The sequence below is a fragment of the Pan paniscus genome, chromosome 18 (genome assembly GCF_029289425.2).
Source record: "Pan paniscus chromosome 18, NHGRI_mPanPan1-v2.0_pri, whole genome shotgun sequence".
Lineage (NCBI taxonomy): Eukaryota > Metazoa > Chordata > Mammalia > Primates > Hominidae > Pan > Pan paniscus.
In genome coordinates, this window is record NC_073267.2 from 30,231,842 (window position 1) to 30,243,721 (window position 11,880).

The 11,880-nt window shown below is 46.0% G+C and overlaps 1 protein-coding gene across 3 annotated transcripts in view; it reads right to left on the reverse strand.

Annotated features, from left to right (window-relative positions):
- The window catches only part of LOC129394095 (otoancorin-like), a 44,501-nt gene extending 33,780 nt beyond the window's left edge, over positions 1-10,721 (reverse strand). The window contains exon 1 of one of the 3 annotated variants that reach the window (XR_010110208.1): positions 319-10,720. The gene's annotated coding sequence lies outside the window, so the exon portion shown is untranslated. Of the gene's footprint in view, positions 1-318 lie in introns of all 3 variants that reach the window. The other 2 variants (XM_063597428.1, XM_063597429.1) reach the window with 2 other exon arrangements.
- Between the last annotated feature and the right edge of the window lie 1,159 nt (positions 10,722-11,880).

An 11,880-nucleotide genomic window follows, 5' to 3' on the forward strand; every position in this document is an offset into this window, starting at 1 on the left:
CACCAGCCAGTGTGAGAGCCAGAACAGGCATGCGTGTGAGATGCACACTAATAGCAGAGTGGTAGCTAAGTAATATCTGTCTGCACACATCTGCCTGGGGGGCCACACAAAAGGGCCTGAGTTCATTTAGCTGTGGCCTCACTCCCTTTTCCAGAACCTTGCACATCCTGGAATGGAGCTGGAAACATCTTAGCCCTTGGAGGCAGGGAGGAAGCTTCCAGAACCATACACAGCAGTAAACCCAATGCTGTATAACTGACCACACTTTCTCTCCCCTTCAAACTCCTTCAGCCTTCTTAAGATGGAGCACAACATCACCTTTGTGGCTATAGAGCTTAATTCATCTCCTGAGAAAAGTACTAGAAAGGGTCCCAAGTCCTTCGTGGCCTCGGCTGTCCAGTGCTGAGGGAGTCTAAAAAGAGATAATAACCAGTAAAGTGAAAAAACATGCTGTGGTGGACATCTGTTGCCTTTTCCCCCAGCACCCTTTTCTTTCAGGAACAGATTGTCTTATACTCATGTCAATCACATGGTCCCACTTCCTTGACCGAGAAAACTGGCATGTGATGCAGGCTGACCAATCAGAGTCATCCCTGGGAGTTTTGATGGAACTATCAGAGAAGCTCTCCTTTCTCTGGTATCTCTGGCAGTAGGGGAGGATATTGGAGGACATTCATATTACCAAGTGGAAAAAGTAAAGACCACACCAAGGAACACAGAGCTGAGGGATGGGAGGAACATATTCCTGATGATATCATTTGAGACACGGGATTCAGCCATGCCTGAAGACCACCAGTGGAGTTTCCCGTTACATTCCATTCCTGAATTCAATACATTCCCATTCTCTTTAGTTTGAATTAAATTATTGAATTTCTGCCATTTACATCACAGTGTTTCCTTCTTCTCCCTCCTCAATAGAAGAGTAATTATATATTTCTTCCTTTTACTTTACCATAACAGTCTTCTCTTAGAATAAGAAAAAACCTTTCTCTTGAACTTGGCAGGATAAAATAAAGGCACTGACCCAGAATCCACTGTTATTCTTGTATAGATCATAAATGCCTACAGTGAAGAGCATTACACTATCTTTGGTGACATCTCTAAAGGAGGTCTGCCCAATTAGCAGTGACAGCTGGTGGGAATGCAAAATCATACAGCCACTTTGGAAGACATTTTGGTGGTTTCTTACAAAAGCAAACATGTTTTTGCCTTATAACCCAGCAAACACACTCTTTGGTATTTACACAAAGGAGTTGAAAACTTACGTCTACATGAAAACCTGTATATGGATGTTGATAGCAGCTTTATCCATAATTGCCAAAACTTGGAAGCAACCAAATGTCCTTCTGTAGGTGAATGGCTAAATAAACTGTGGTTCATTAAGACAATGAAATATGATTCAGCACTAAAAAGAAATGAGCTATCAAGCCAAAAAAAGACCTGGAGAAAACTTAAGTGCATATTACTAAGTGAAAGAAATCTATCTGAAAAGGCTATCTACTGTATGATTCCAAATATATGATATTCTAGAAAAGGCAAAAGTATCAGTGGTTGCCAGGAATTAGGAGTAAGAGAGGAATGAACAGGCAAAGCCCAGAAGGATTTTTAGGGCAGTGAAAATACTCCGTATGATACTATAATGGTGAATACATGTTATTATATACTTGTCTGAACCCATAGAATGTAAAGCACCAAGAGTGAACCCTAATGTAAAATATGGACTTTGGATGATAATGAGAATCCAATGACGATAATGTCAACATAGGTTCATTAGTTCTAACAAATGTACAACTCTGGTGGGGGATCATGGGGAGCTTATGCGTGTATGGGGTCAGAGGGATATGGGAAATCTCTATCTTCTCCATTTTTCTGAGAACCTAAAACTAGTATTAAAAATAGTCTCTAGGGTGAGGCATGGTGGCCCATACCTATAATCCCAACACTGTGGGAGGCTTAGGTGGGCGAATCCCTTGAGCCCAGGAGTTCAAGACCCACCTAGGCAACATGGTGAAATTCCATCCCTTAAAAAAAAAATACAAAAATTAGCTGGGTACAGTGATGTGCACCTGTGGTCCCAGCTACTTGGGAGGCTGAGGTGGGAGGATCACCTGAGCTCAGGGAGGTTGAGGCTGCAGTAAGCTGAGATCGCCCTCCTACACTCCAACCTGGGCAACAGAGCCAGACCTTGTCTTAAAAAAAAAAAAAAAAAATTCTGGGTTTCTGGCATTTCAAAAAAAAAAAAAAAAGGAAAGGTCAGGGCACATGGCTGCTACAGTCCTCTATTAATCAATGTGCCACAACAGGGGTCCCTGACCCCTGGGCCATGGACATGTACTGGTCTGTGGCCTGTTAGGAACTGGGCCACAGAGCAGAAGGTGAATGGTGGGTAACAATTGAAGCTTCGTCTGTATTTCTGGCTGCTCCCCATTGCTTGCATTGCTGCCTGAGCTCTGCCTCCTGTCAGATCAGCAGCATCATTAGATTCTTACAGGAGCATGAACCCTGTTGTGAATTGCACACACGAGGGATCCAGGTTGCATATTCCTTATGAGAATCTAATTCCTGATGATTTGTAGTGGAACAGTTTCATCCCAAGACCATTACCATCCTGCACCCCATCCCATGCCGCCTGTGGAAAAATTGTCTTCCACAAAGCCGGTCCCTGGTGCCAAAAATGTTGGGGACTGCTGTGCTTTAGAATCTGCCATGAATCTGCAGCCTCTATTATATAGCTCCCTATAGACTTTGCTTCCTACCGTCTTACGTTCTGCCTTATAGGCATTTGAGTTTGCAACCCTTGTTTTTGTTAGTATGCTACGCTGGTGACATTGACCAAATTGACCACACATTAATTATAAGCTTAGTTGGTGATGACCTCAATGGAATAACGTGACATAAGTATTGTGACAATACTTCTTGCATGTATCTGCAGGTGGAATTGTAAACCTGGTGGTCCGAGATGGTCTAATTCGATCTTCCTATGTATCTCCTTATATTAATAGTGGTAACATTTGTGGTGGTGATTCAGCATTTCAATGCCTCTTCTCATGGCAACAACAAACGTTTTCCTTCTGAATCAACATTAACCTAGATGTTACTGCGGATCAAAATTAGACTCTACATTTTCAACCACAGAAATATTGGACAGTAAAAGTTTTTCTTAATATTGATTGCCTACATAGGTTGTGTAATTAGCATATGTTTACAGTTATATGATTTCTGCGTGGCTGCTACAGAGCTGGAGGGGGTAAAGCAACAGTGTTTTCTCAGTTGTGCGAGCAGCATTACATTATAATAAATAGGTAATATTAAACTGGGCTGATGAGAGTTGCAAAAGACTACTTTAATGTTCATATGGAACCAAAAAAGAGCCCGCATTGCCAAGACAATCCTAAGCCCAATGAACAAAGCTGGAGCCATCATGCTACCTGACTTCAAACTATACTACAAGGCTACAGTAACCAAAACAGCATGGTACGGGTATCAAAACAGACATATAGACCAATGGAACAGAACAGAGCCTTCAGAAATAATACCACACATCTACAACCATCTGATCTTTGACAAACCTGACAAAAACAAGAAATGCGGAAAGGATTCCCTATTTAATAAATAGTGCTGGGAAAATTGGCTAGCCCTATGTAGAAAGCTGAAACTGGATCCCTTCCTTACACCTTATACAAAAATTAATTCAAGATGGATTAAAGACTTAAATGTTAGACCTAAAGCCGTAAAAACCCTAGAAGAAAACCTAGGCAATACCATTCAGGACATAGGGATGGGCAAGGACTTCATGTCTAAAACACCAAAAGCAATGGCAACAGAAGCCAAAACTGACAAATGGGATCTAATTAAACTAAAGAGCTTCTGCACAGCAAAAGAAACTAGGATCAGTGTGAACAGGCAACCTAGAGAATGGGAGAAAATTTTTGCCATCTACTTATCTGACAAATGGCTAATATCCAGAATCTACAAAGAACACCAACAAATTTACAAGAAAAAAACAAACCCCATCAAAAAGTGGGCAAAGGATATGAACAGACACTTCTCAAAAGGAGACATTTATGCAGCCAACAGACACATGAAAAAATGCTCATCATCACTGGCCATCAGAGAAATGCAAATCAAAACCACAATGAGATATCATCTCACACCAGTTAGAATGGCAATCATTAAAAAGTCAGGAAACAACAGGTGCTGGAGAGGATGTGGAGAAATAGGAACACTTTTACACTGTTGGTGGGACTGTAAACTGGTTCAACCATTGTGGAAGACAGTGTGGCGATTCCTCAGGGATCTAGAATTGGAAATACCATTTGACCCAGCCATCCCATTACTGGATATATACCCAAAGGATTATAAATCATGCTGCTATAAAGACACATGCACACATATGTTTATCGCGGCACTATTCACGATAGCGAAGACTTGGAACCAACACAAATGTCCATCAATGATAGACTGGATTAAGAAAATGTGGCACAGATACACCATGGAGTACTATGCAGCCATAAAAAAGGATGAGATCATGTCCTTTGTAGAGACATGGATGAAGCTGGAAACGATCACTCTCAGCAAACTATCACAAGGACAAAAAACCAAACACTGCATGTTCTCACTCACAGATGGGAATTGAACAATGAGAACACTTGGACACAGGAAGGGGAACATCACACACTGGGGCCTCTTGTGTGGTGGGGGACGGGGAAGGGATAGCAGTAGGAGATACACCTAATGTAAATGACCAGTTAATGGGTGCAGCACACCAACATGGCACATGTATACATATGTAACAAACCTGCACATTGTGCACATGTACCCTATAACTTAAAGTATAATTTAAAAAAATAAGTAAATAAACAAATAAATAAATAAATAAATAAATAAACAATTGCTGGCTTTGCAATTCTCTTTCCTCCAAAATCGCCAAGGCCTCAATTTACTCATTGCTGAAAAAGGACGACTCTATATTTTTAAATGAAGAGTGTTGTTTTTACCTAAATCAATCTGGCCTGGTATATGACAACATAAAAAAACTCAAGGATAGGCCGGGCGCGGTGGCTCACGCCTGTAATCCCAGCACTTTGGGAGGCCGAGGCGGGCGGATCACGAGGTCAGGAGATCGAGACCATCCTGGCTAACACGGTGAAACCCCGTCTCTACTAAAAAAAAATACAAAAAATTAGCCAGGCGTGGTAGCGGGCGCCTGTAGTCCCAGCTACTCGGGAGGCTGAGGCAGGAGAATGGCGTGAACCCGGGAGGCGGAGCTTGCAGTGAGCCGAGATCGCGCCACTGCACTCCAGCCTGGGCGACAGAGCGAGACTCCGTCTCAAAAAAAAAAAAAAAAAAAAACTCAAGGATAGAGTCCAAAAACTTGTCAACCAAGCAAATAATTATGCTGAACCCCCTTGGGCACTCTCTTAATTGGATGTCCTGGGTCCTCCCAATTCTTAGTCCTTTAATACCTGTTTTTCTCCTTCTCTTATTCGGACGGTGTGTCTTCTGTTTAGTTTCTCAATTCATACAAAACCGTATCCAGGCCATCACCAATAATTCTATATGACAAATGCTCCTTCTAACAACCCCACAGTATCAGCCCTTACCCCAAAATCTTTCTTCAGTTGAATCTCTCCCACTGTAGGTTCCCATGCCGCCCCTAATCCCGCTCGAAGCAGCCCTGAGAAACATCGCCCATTATCTCTCCATATCACCCCCAAAAATTTTCGCCACCCCAACACTTTACCACTATTTTGTTTTATTTTTCTTATTAACATAAGAAGACAGGAATGCCAGGCCTCTGAGTCCAAGCTAAGCCATCATATCCCAGTGACCTGCATGTATACATCCAGATGGCCTGAAGCAACTGAAGATCCACAGAAGTGAAAACAGCCTTAACTGAAGACATTCCACCATTGTCATTTGTTTCTGCCCCACCCTAACTGATCAATGTACTTTGTAATCTCCCTCACCCTTAAGAAGGTACTTTGTAATCTCCCCAACCCTTGAGAAGGTTCTTTGTAATTCTCCCCACCCTTGAGAATGTACTTTGTGAGATCCACCCCTGCCCGCAAAACATGGCTCTTCACCCCCTATCCCCAAACCTGTAAGAACTAATGATAATCCACCACCCTTTGCTGACTCTCTTTTTGGACTCAGCCCACCTGCACCCAGGTGAAATAAACTGCCATGTTGCTCACACAAAGCCTGTTTGGTGGTCTCTTCACACGGACGCACATGAAACACACGACTGCACTTCAGGCTGGGCGACAGAGCTAGATTCCATCTCAAAAAAAATAAAAAGGAGTCACCTCCCCCGAGAGGCCTCTGGACCACCCCATCTGAGCAGGCCACTCTTCCTTCTCTATCTTACCATCTTGTTTCTGTCCCAGTAGTTAGGGCTACCTCCAGTAATCCTATTTGTCCCTTTACTGTTTAGTGCATCTCGCTTGACTAGAAGCTCCATGAAAGCAGAGACCCTACCTGCCTCCTTCGCCACTAGACCCCCAGGGCCTGGTATGTGGTGATCCGCTCAGGGCCCATTTTCTTCCTTTCCTCCTCCTCCAAGGGTGGGGAAAGAGCATCAGAAGGTCTAGGTGGCCCCAGGCCCAAACAATGCTCCTTTAAAAGGAAATCAGATTGTTACAAAGGTCAGAGGCTGAAAAGTTATTTCCGCCTTTTATCCCTCTAAATTCTTCACTTCCTGAAAAAACAAACAATAAAAAGCCACTGAGGGCCCTTGGACTAAATACAGGCCTGAGTTGCTGGGCAGAGGTCAGTCTTGTCCAGATATGGGGAAAAAATAACTCGAGTCAGACAGGTGGGTCACCACAGAACGAATCCAGCCTGCAAATGGCCTGTGCAATCTTCAGCTCTGTCCAGACCTGCCTCCCTCTGGGGATGCCTTTAAAGGTGATGAATGACCTGGATGAATGGGTTTAGAAAATAAGAGGGAAAAACAAATATCACAGGTCAAATCATTATTTGCCTTCAAGTTTAACACCGTCTACTGGACTGAAAGATGTCCAAAGAATAGTTGTTCAACTATGTAAATTCCTTTTTTTTTTTTTTTTTTTTTGAGACAGAGTCTCGCTCTGTTGCCCAGGCTGGAGTGCAATGGTATGATCTTGGCTCACTGCAAGCAACCTCTGCTCCTGGGCTCAAACCATTCTCCTGCCTCAGCTTCCCAAGTAGCTGGGACTACAGGCATGTGCCACCACGCTCAGCTAATTTTAGTATTGTTAGTAGAGACAGGGTTTCACCATGTTGACCAGGCTGGTCTCGAACTCCTGACCTCAGGTGATCCACCTGCCTCGGCATCCCAGAGTGCTGGGATTACACGTGTGAGCCACCGTGCCCAGCCAACTACATAAATTCCTAACAATGTATCTCCAGAAAGTATAGGCACAACAGCACATGCAGTCATTCCTGTAATTAAGTGCTCCGGGAGGCCAAGGCAAGATCCCTTGAGCCCAGGAGTTTGAGACCAGCCTGGACAACATAGCAAGACTGTGTCTCTACAAAATATACAAAAATTGGGCTGGGTATGGTGGCTCACGCCTGTAGGCCCAGCACTTTGGGAGACCAAGGCAGGAAGATCGATTGAACTCAGGAGCTCGGGACCAGCCTGGACAACATAACGAGACCCAGTCTCTACTAAACCTCAAGAAAATTAGCCAGACGTGGTTGCATGTGCCTGTAGTCCCAGCACTTTGGGAGGCCAAGGTGGGTGGATCACCTGAGGTCAGGAGGTCGAGACCAGCCTGGCCAACATGGTGAAGTCTCGTCCCTACTAAAAATACAAAAATTAGCCAGGCACGGTGGCACACACCTGTAGTCCCAGCTACTTGGGAGGCTGAGGCAGGAGAATGGATTGAACCCAGGAAGCAGAAGTTGCAGTGAGCCGAGATCGCACCATTGCACTCCAGCCTGGGCAACAGAACACGACTCCATCAAAAAAAAAAAAAAAAGAAAGAAGAAAAGAAAATTAGCCAGGTGTGGTTGCATGCACCTGTAGTCCCAGCACTTTGGGAGGCCAAGGCAGGAGGATCAATCAAGGCTAGGAGTTTGAGACTGCAGAAGGAATCCCTGTCTCTAAAAACAAGGTCCAGCTAAAATCAGGGTCCAGCTCCACCACAAGCGCAGCTCCAGGGGCTGTTGAGTTTTGCCTCTACCATTCCAAGTAGTCTCTGCTCCAGACCAAGTCCCACCATCTGGCAGTCATGTCAGTCCAACTACAGTCATATGAGGGCGCTACCAGGTTCTTTCATTGAGTGCCCCTTGAGGAGGCTGGAGGAGAGGCCAATGACATTTGCACTTGAGACTCCAGAGTCTAGATTTATAACCACTATGTTACGGCTGCCAGTGTGGCTGCAAGGACACTTCTTTCATTCATTCATTTACAATAGATGCAGCATCTGCTGTGTGCCAGATGCCATTCTAGGTTCTAGGGAAACAAGGCAAAGCCCCTGTTTTCCAAGGCATCCACATTCTAGGAAAGACTGCTACCAGCCTGGCGTGGTGGCTCTTGCCTGTAATCCCAGTACTTTGGGAGGCCGAGGTGGGCGGATCACTTGATGTCAGGAGTTCAAGACAAGCCTGACCAACATGGGGAAACCCCATCTCTACTAAAAATACAAAATTAGCCAGGTGCGGTGGCGCATGCCTGTAATCCCAGCTACTCGGGAGGCTGAGGAGGAGAATCGCTTGAACCCAGGAGGTGGAGGCTGTGGTGAAGAGAGATCGCACCACTGCACTCCAGCCTAGACATTAAGAGCGAAACTCCATCTCAAAAAAAAAAAAAAAAAAAAAAAAAGGAAACCGCATCTCTACTAACAATACAAAAATTAGCTTGGCAAGGAGCTAGGTGATTATAGTACCAGATACTCAAGAGGCTGATGCAGGAGAATCACTAAACCGCATCTCTACTAAAAATACAAAAATTAGCCGGGCAAGGAGCCGGGTGACTACAGTACCAGCTACTCAAGAGGCTGATGCAGGAGAATCACTTGAATCTGGGAGGCGGAGTTTGCAGTGAGTTGAGATTGCACCACTGCATTCCAACCTGGGCAACAGTGCGAGACCCTGTCTCAAAAGAAAAAAATAATATAAAGTGACCAGGTGTGGTGACTCACACCTGTTATCCCACCACTTTGGGTGGAAGCAGGAGGATCACTGGAGCCCAGGAGTTTGAAACCAGCCTAGGCAACATAGTGAGACCCTGTCTCTATATTAAACACACACACACATGCACACACACACACACACACACACACACACACACAAAGGCAGCCAGACTATGCACTAGGAACTGCCCTGGGAATCCCTTTGCATTCTCACAACAATCCCATTTCACAGATGAAGAAACCAAGGCACAGAAATATTAAGTAACGTGTCCAGGTGCGGTGGCTCACGCCTATAATCCCAGTACTTTGGGAGGCTGAGGCAGGCAGATCACGAGGTCAGGAGTTCAAGACCATCCTGGCCAACACGGTGAAACCCTGTTTCTACTAAAAATACAAAAATTAGCTGGGTGTGGTGGCAGGTGCCTGTAATTCCAGCTACTCAGGAAGCTGAGGCAGGAGAATTGCTTGAACCCGGGAGGCAGAGGTTGCAGTGAGCCGAGATCACACCACTGCACTCCAGCCTGGGTGACAGAGCAAAACTCCGTCTGAAAAAAAAAAAAGAAGAAGAAATACTAAGTAACTTGTCTGAGGCCACTTAGTTACCAAGACGTGGGAGCTGGGACTTGAACCCAGGCAGTCTGGCTGGATTCATGCCTGCAGCCTCTGCACTCCTGCTACTTACTGTGTGAGAAGCGCCTGTTCTGTGGAAGGTTGTGGGCTGAGATCTTTCCATGAGTTCCACTCATTTATCCCCAAGGCTGTTCTTAAAGACAGGCATGACAGTTATGCCCATTTTACAGATGGGGCCCTGGGGCTCACAAGGGCACGCCACTCTCCCATTTCCACAAAGCTATAGCTCGTTAGCAGAGGGCAGAATTCGGCCACCTCTCCCCTAGCTCGAAGGCTGTGATTGACACAGAGGGTTTTTTGTTGTTGTTGCTGTTGTTTGTTCCTTTTTCTTTTTTTTGAGACAGGGTCTTGCTCTGTCATCCCGGCTGGAGTGCAGTGGTGCGATGTCAGCTCACTGCAAACTCTGCCTCCAAGATGCAAATGATTCTCGTGCCTCAGCCTCCCAAGTAGCTGGAATTACAGGTGTGCACTACCACGCCCAGCTGTTTTTTGTAGAGATGGGGTTAGTAGAGATTTGTTTAATAGAGACGGGGTTTCACCATGGTCTCTACTAAACCCTGTCTCTACTAAAAATACAAAAATCACCCAGGCGTGGTGGCACATGCCTGTAGTCCCAGCTACTCAAGAGGCTGAGGCAGGAGAATCACTTGAACCTGGGAGGTGGAGGTTGCAGTGACCCAAAATCATGCACTCTAGCCTGGGGTCTCGCTTTTGCCCAGGTTAGAGTGCAGTGGCACAATCACAGTGGCTCACTGAAGCCTCAAACTCCTGGGCTGAAGGGAATCCTCCCACCTCAGCCTCCCAAGTAGCTAGGACTATACGCATGTGCCATCCTGGCGAGTTAATTTTTTGTGTGTTTTTATTGTCTCAAGACAGAGTCTTGCTCTGTTGCTCAGGCTGGACTGCAATGGCGTGATCTTGGCTCACCGCAACCTCCACCTCCTGGGTTCAAGCAATTCTCCTACCTCAGCCTCCCGAGTAGCTGGGATTACAGGTGTGTGCCACCATGCCTGGCTAATTTTGTATGTTTAGCAGAGACAGGGTTTCGCCGTGTTGGTCAGGCTGCTCTCGAACTCCTGACCTCGTGATCCACCTGCCTCGGCCTCTCAAAGTGTTGGGATTACAGGCATGAGCCACTGAGCCTGGCCTGGTGAGCTAATTTTTAAATTTGTTATAGAGACAAGAGTCTCTCTTATGTTGCCCAGGCTGGTCTCGACCCCCTGGCCTCAAGTGATCCTCCCACCTCAGCCTCCCAAAGTGCTGGGATTACAGATGGGTGTCACCGCACCTGGCCACTGAGGAGGATTTCATTATAAACCTGCCCTGAAGGAAGGGAATCCAATTTTACGAGAGGGTGTAGCCTGGTGAGGCCTGGATGACCTCCGGAGGCAGGGGCTTGTGCCTGGGCTGTGGCCTAAGGGTCAATGGGCAGACATGAAGTTGCCCCAGGCAGAGGGTACAGTGTGGGCAAAGTCAGGAAGTGGCAGGGCTTGGATCACTCCAGGAAGAGAGAGGAGTCATGTGTCACAGAATCTCGAGACCCAGAGAGTGAGGCAGGCAGGCAGGGACCAAGCTTGGGCACAGCCAGGAAGGCAGGACAGGGCATGGTGGGGCCAATGGAATCATTACCCAAGTCGGGGATTTTCAGGGAAACAGCTTAGATAAGGCCAGGCATACAGTAGCTCCCACCTGTAATCCCAGCATTTGGGGAGGCTGAGGTAGGAGGACTGCTTGAGCCTGGGAGTTCGAGACCAGCCTAGGCAACATAGTGAGACGCCCATATCCACAAAAAATTTAAAAAAGGAGTTTGTGTTCCTGTAATAGCATACTTGGGAGGTTGAGGTGGCAGTATCACTTGAGCCCAGGAGTTCAAGGCTAAAGTGAGCTGATTGAGCCATTGCACTCCAGCCTGAGCAACAGAGAGATACGCTGTCTCAAAGGAAATACAAATTAAAAAACCAGCCGGGCATGCTGGCGTGTGCCTGTAGTCTCAGCTACTCGGGACACTGAAGTAGGAGGATCGCTTGAGCCCAGGAGTTCAAGGCTGCCGTGAGCTATGATTGTGCCTCTGCAGTCCAGCCTGGGTGACAGAGAAAGACCCTGTCTCTTAAAAAAAAAAAAAAAAAAA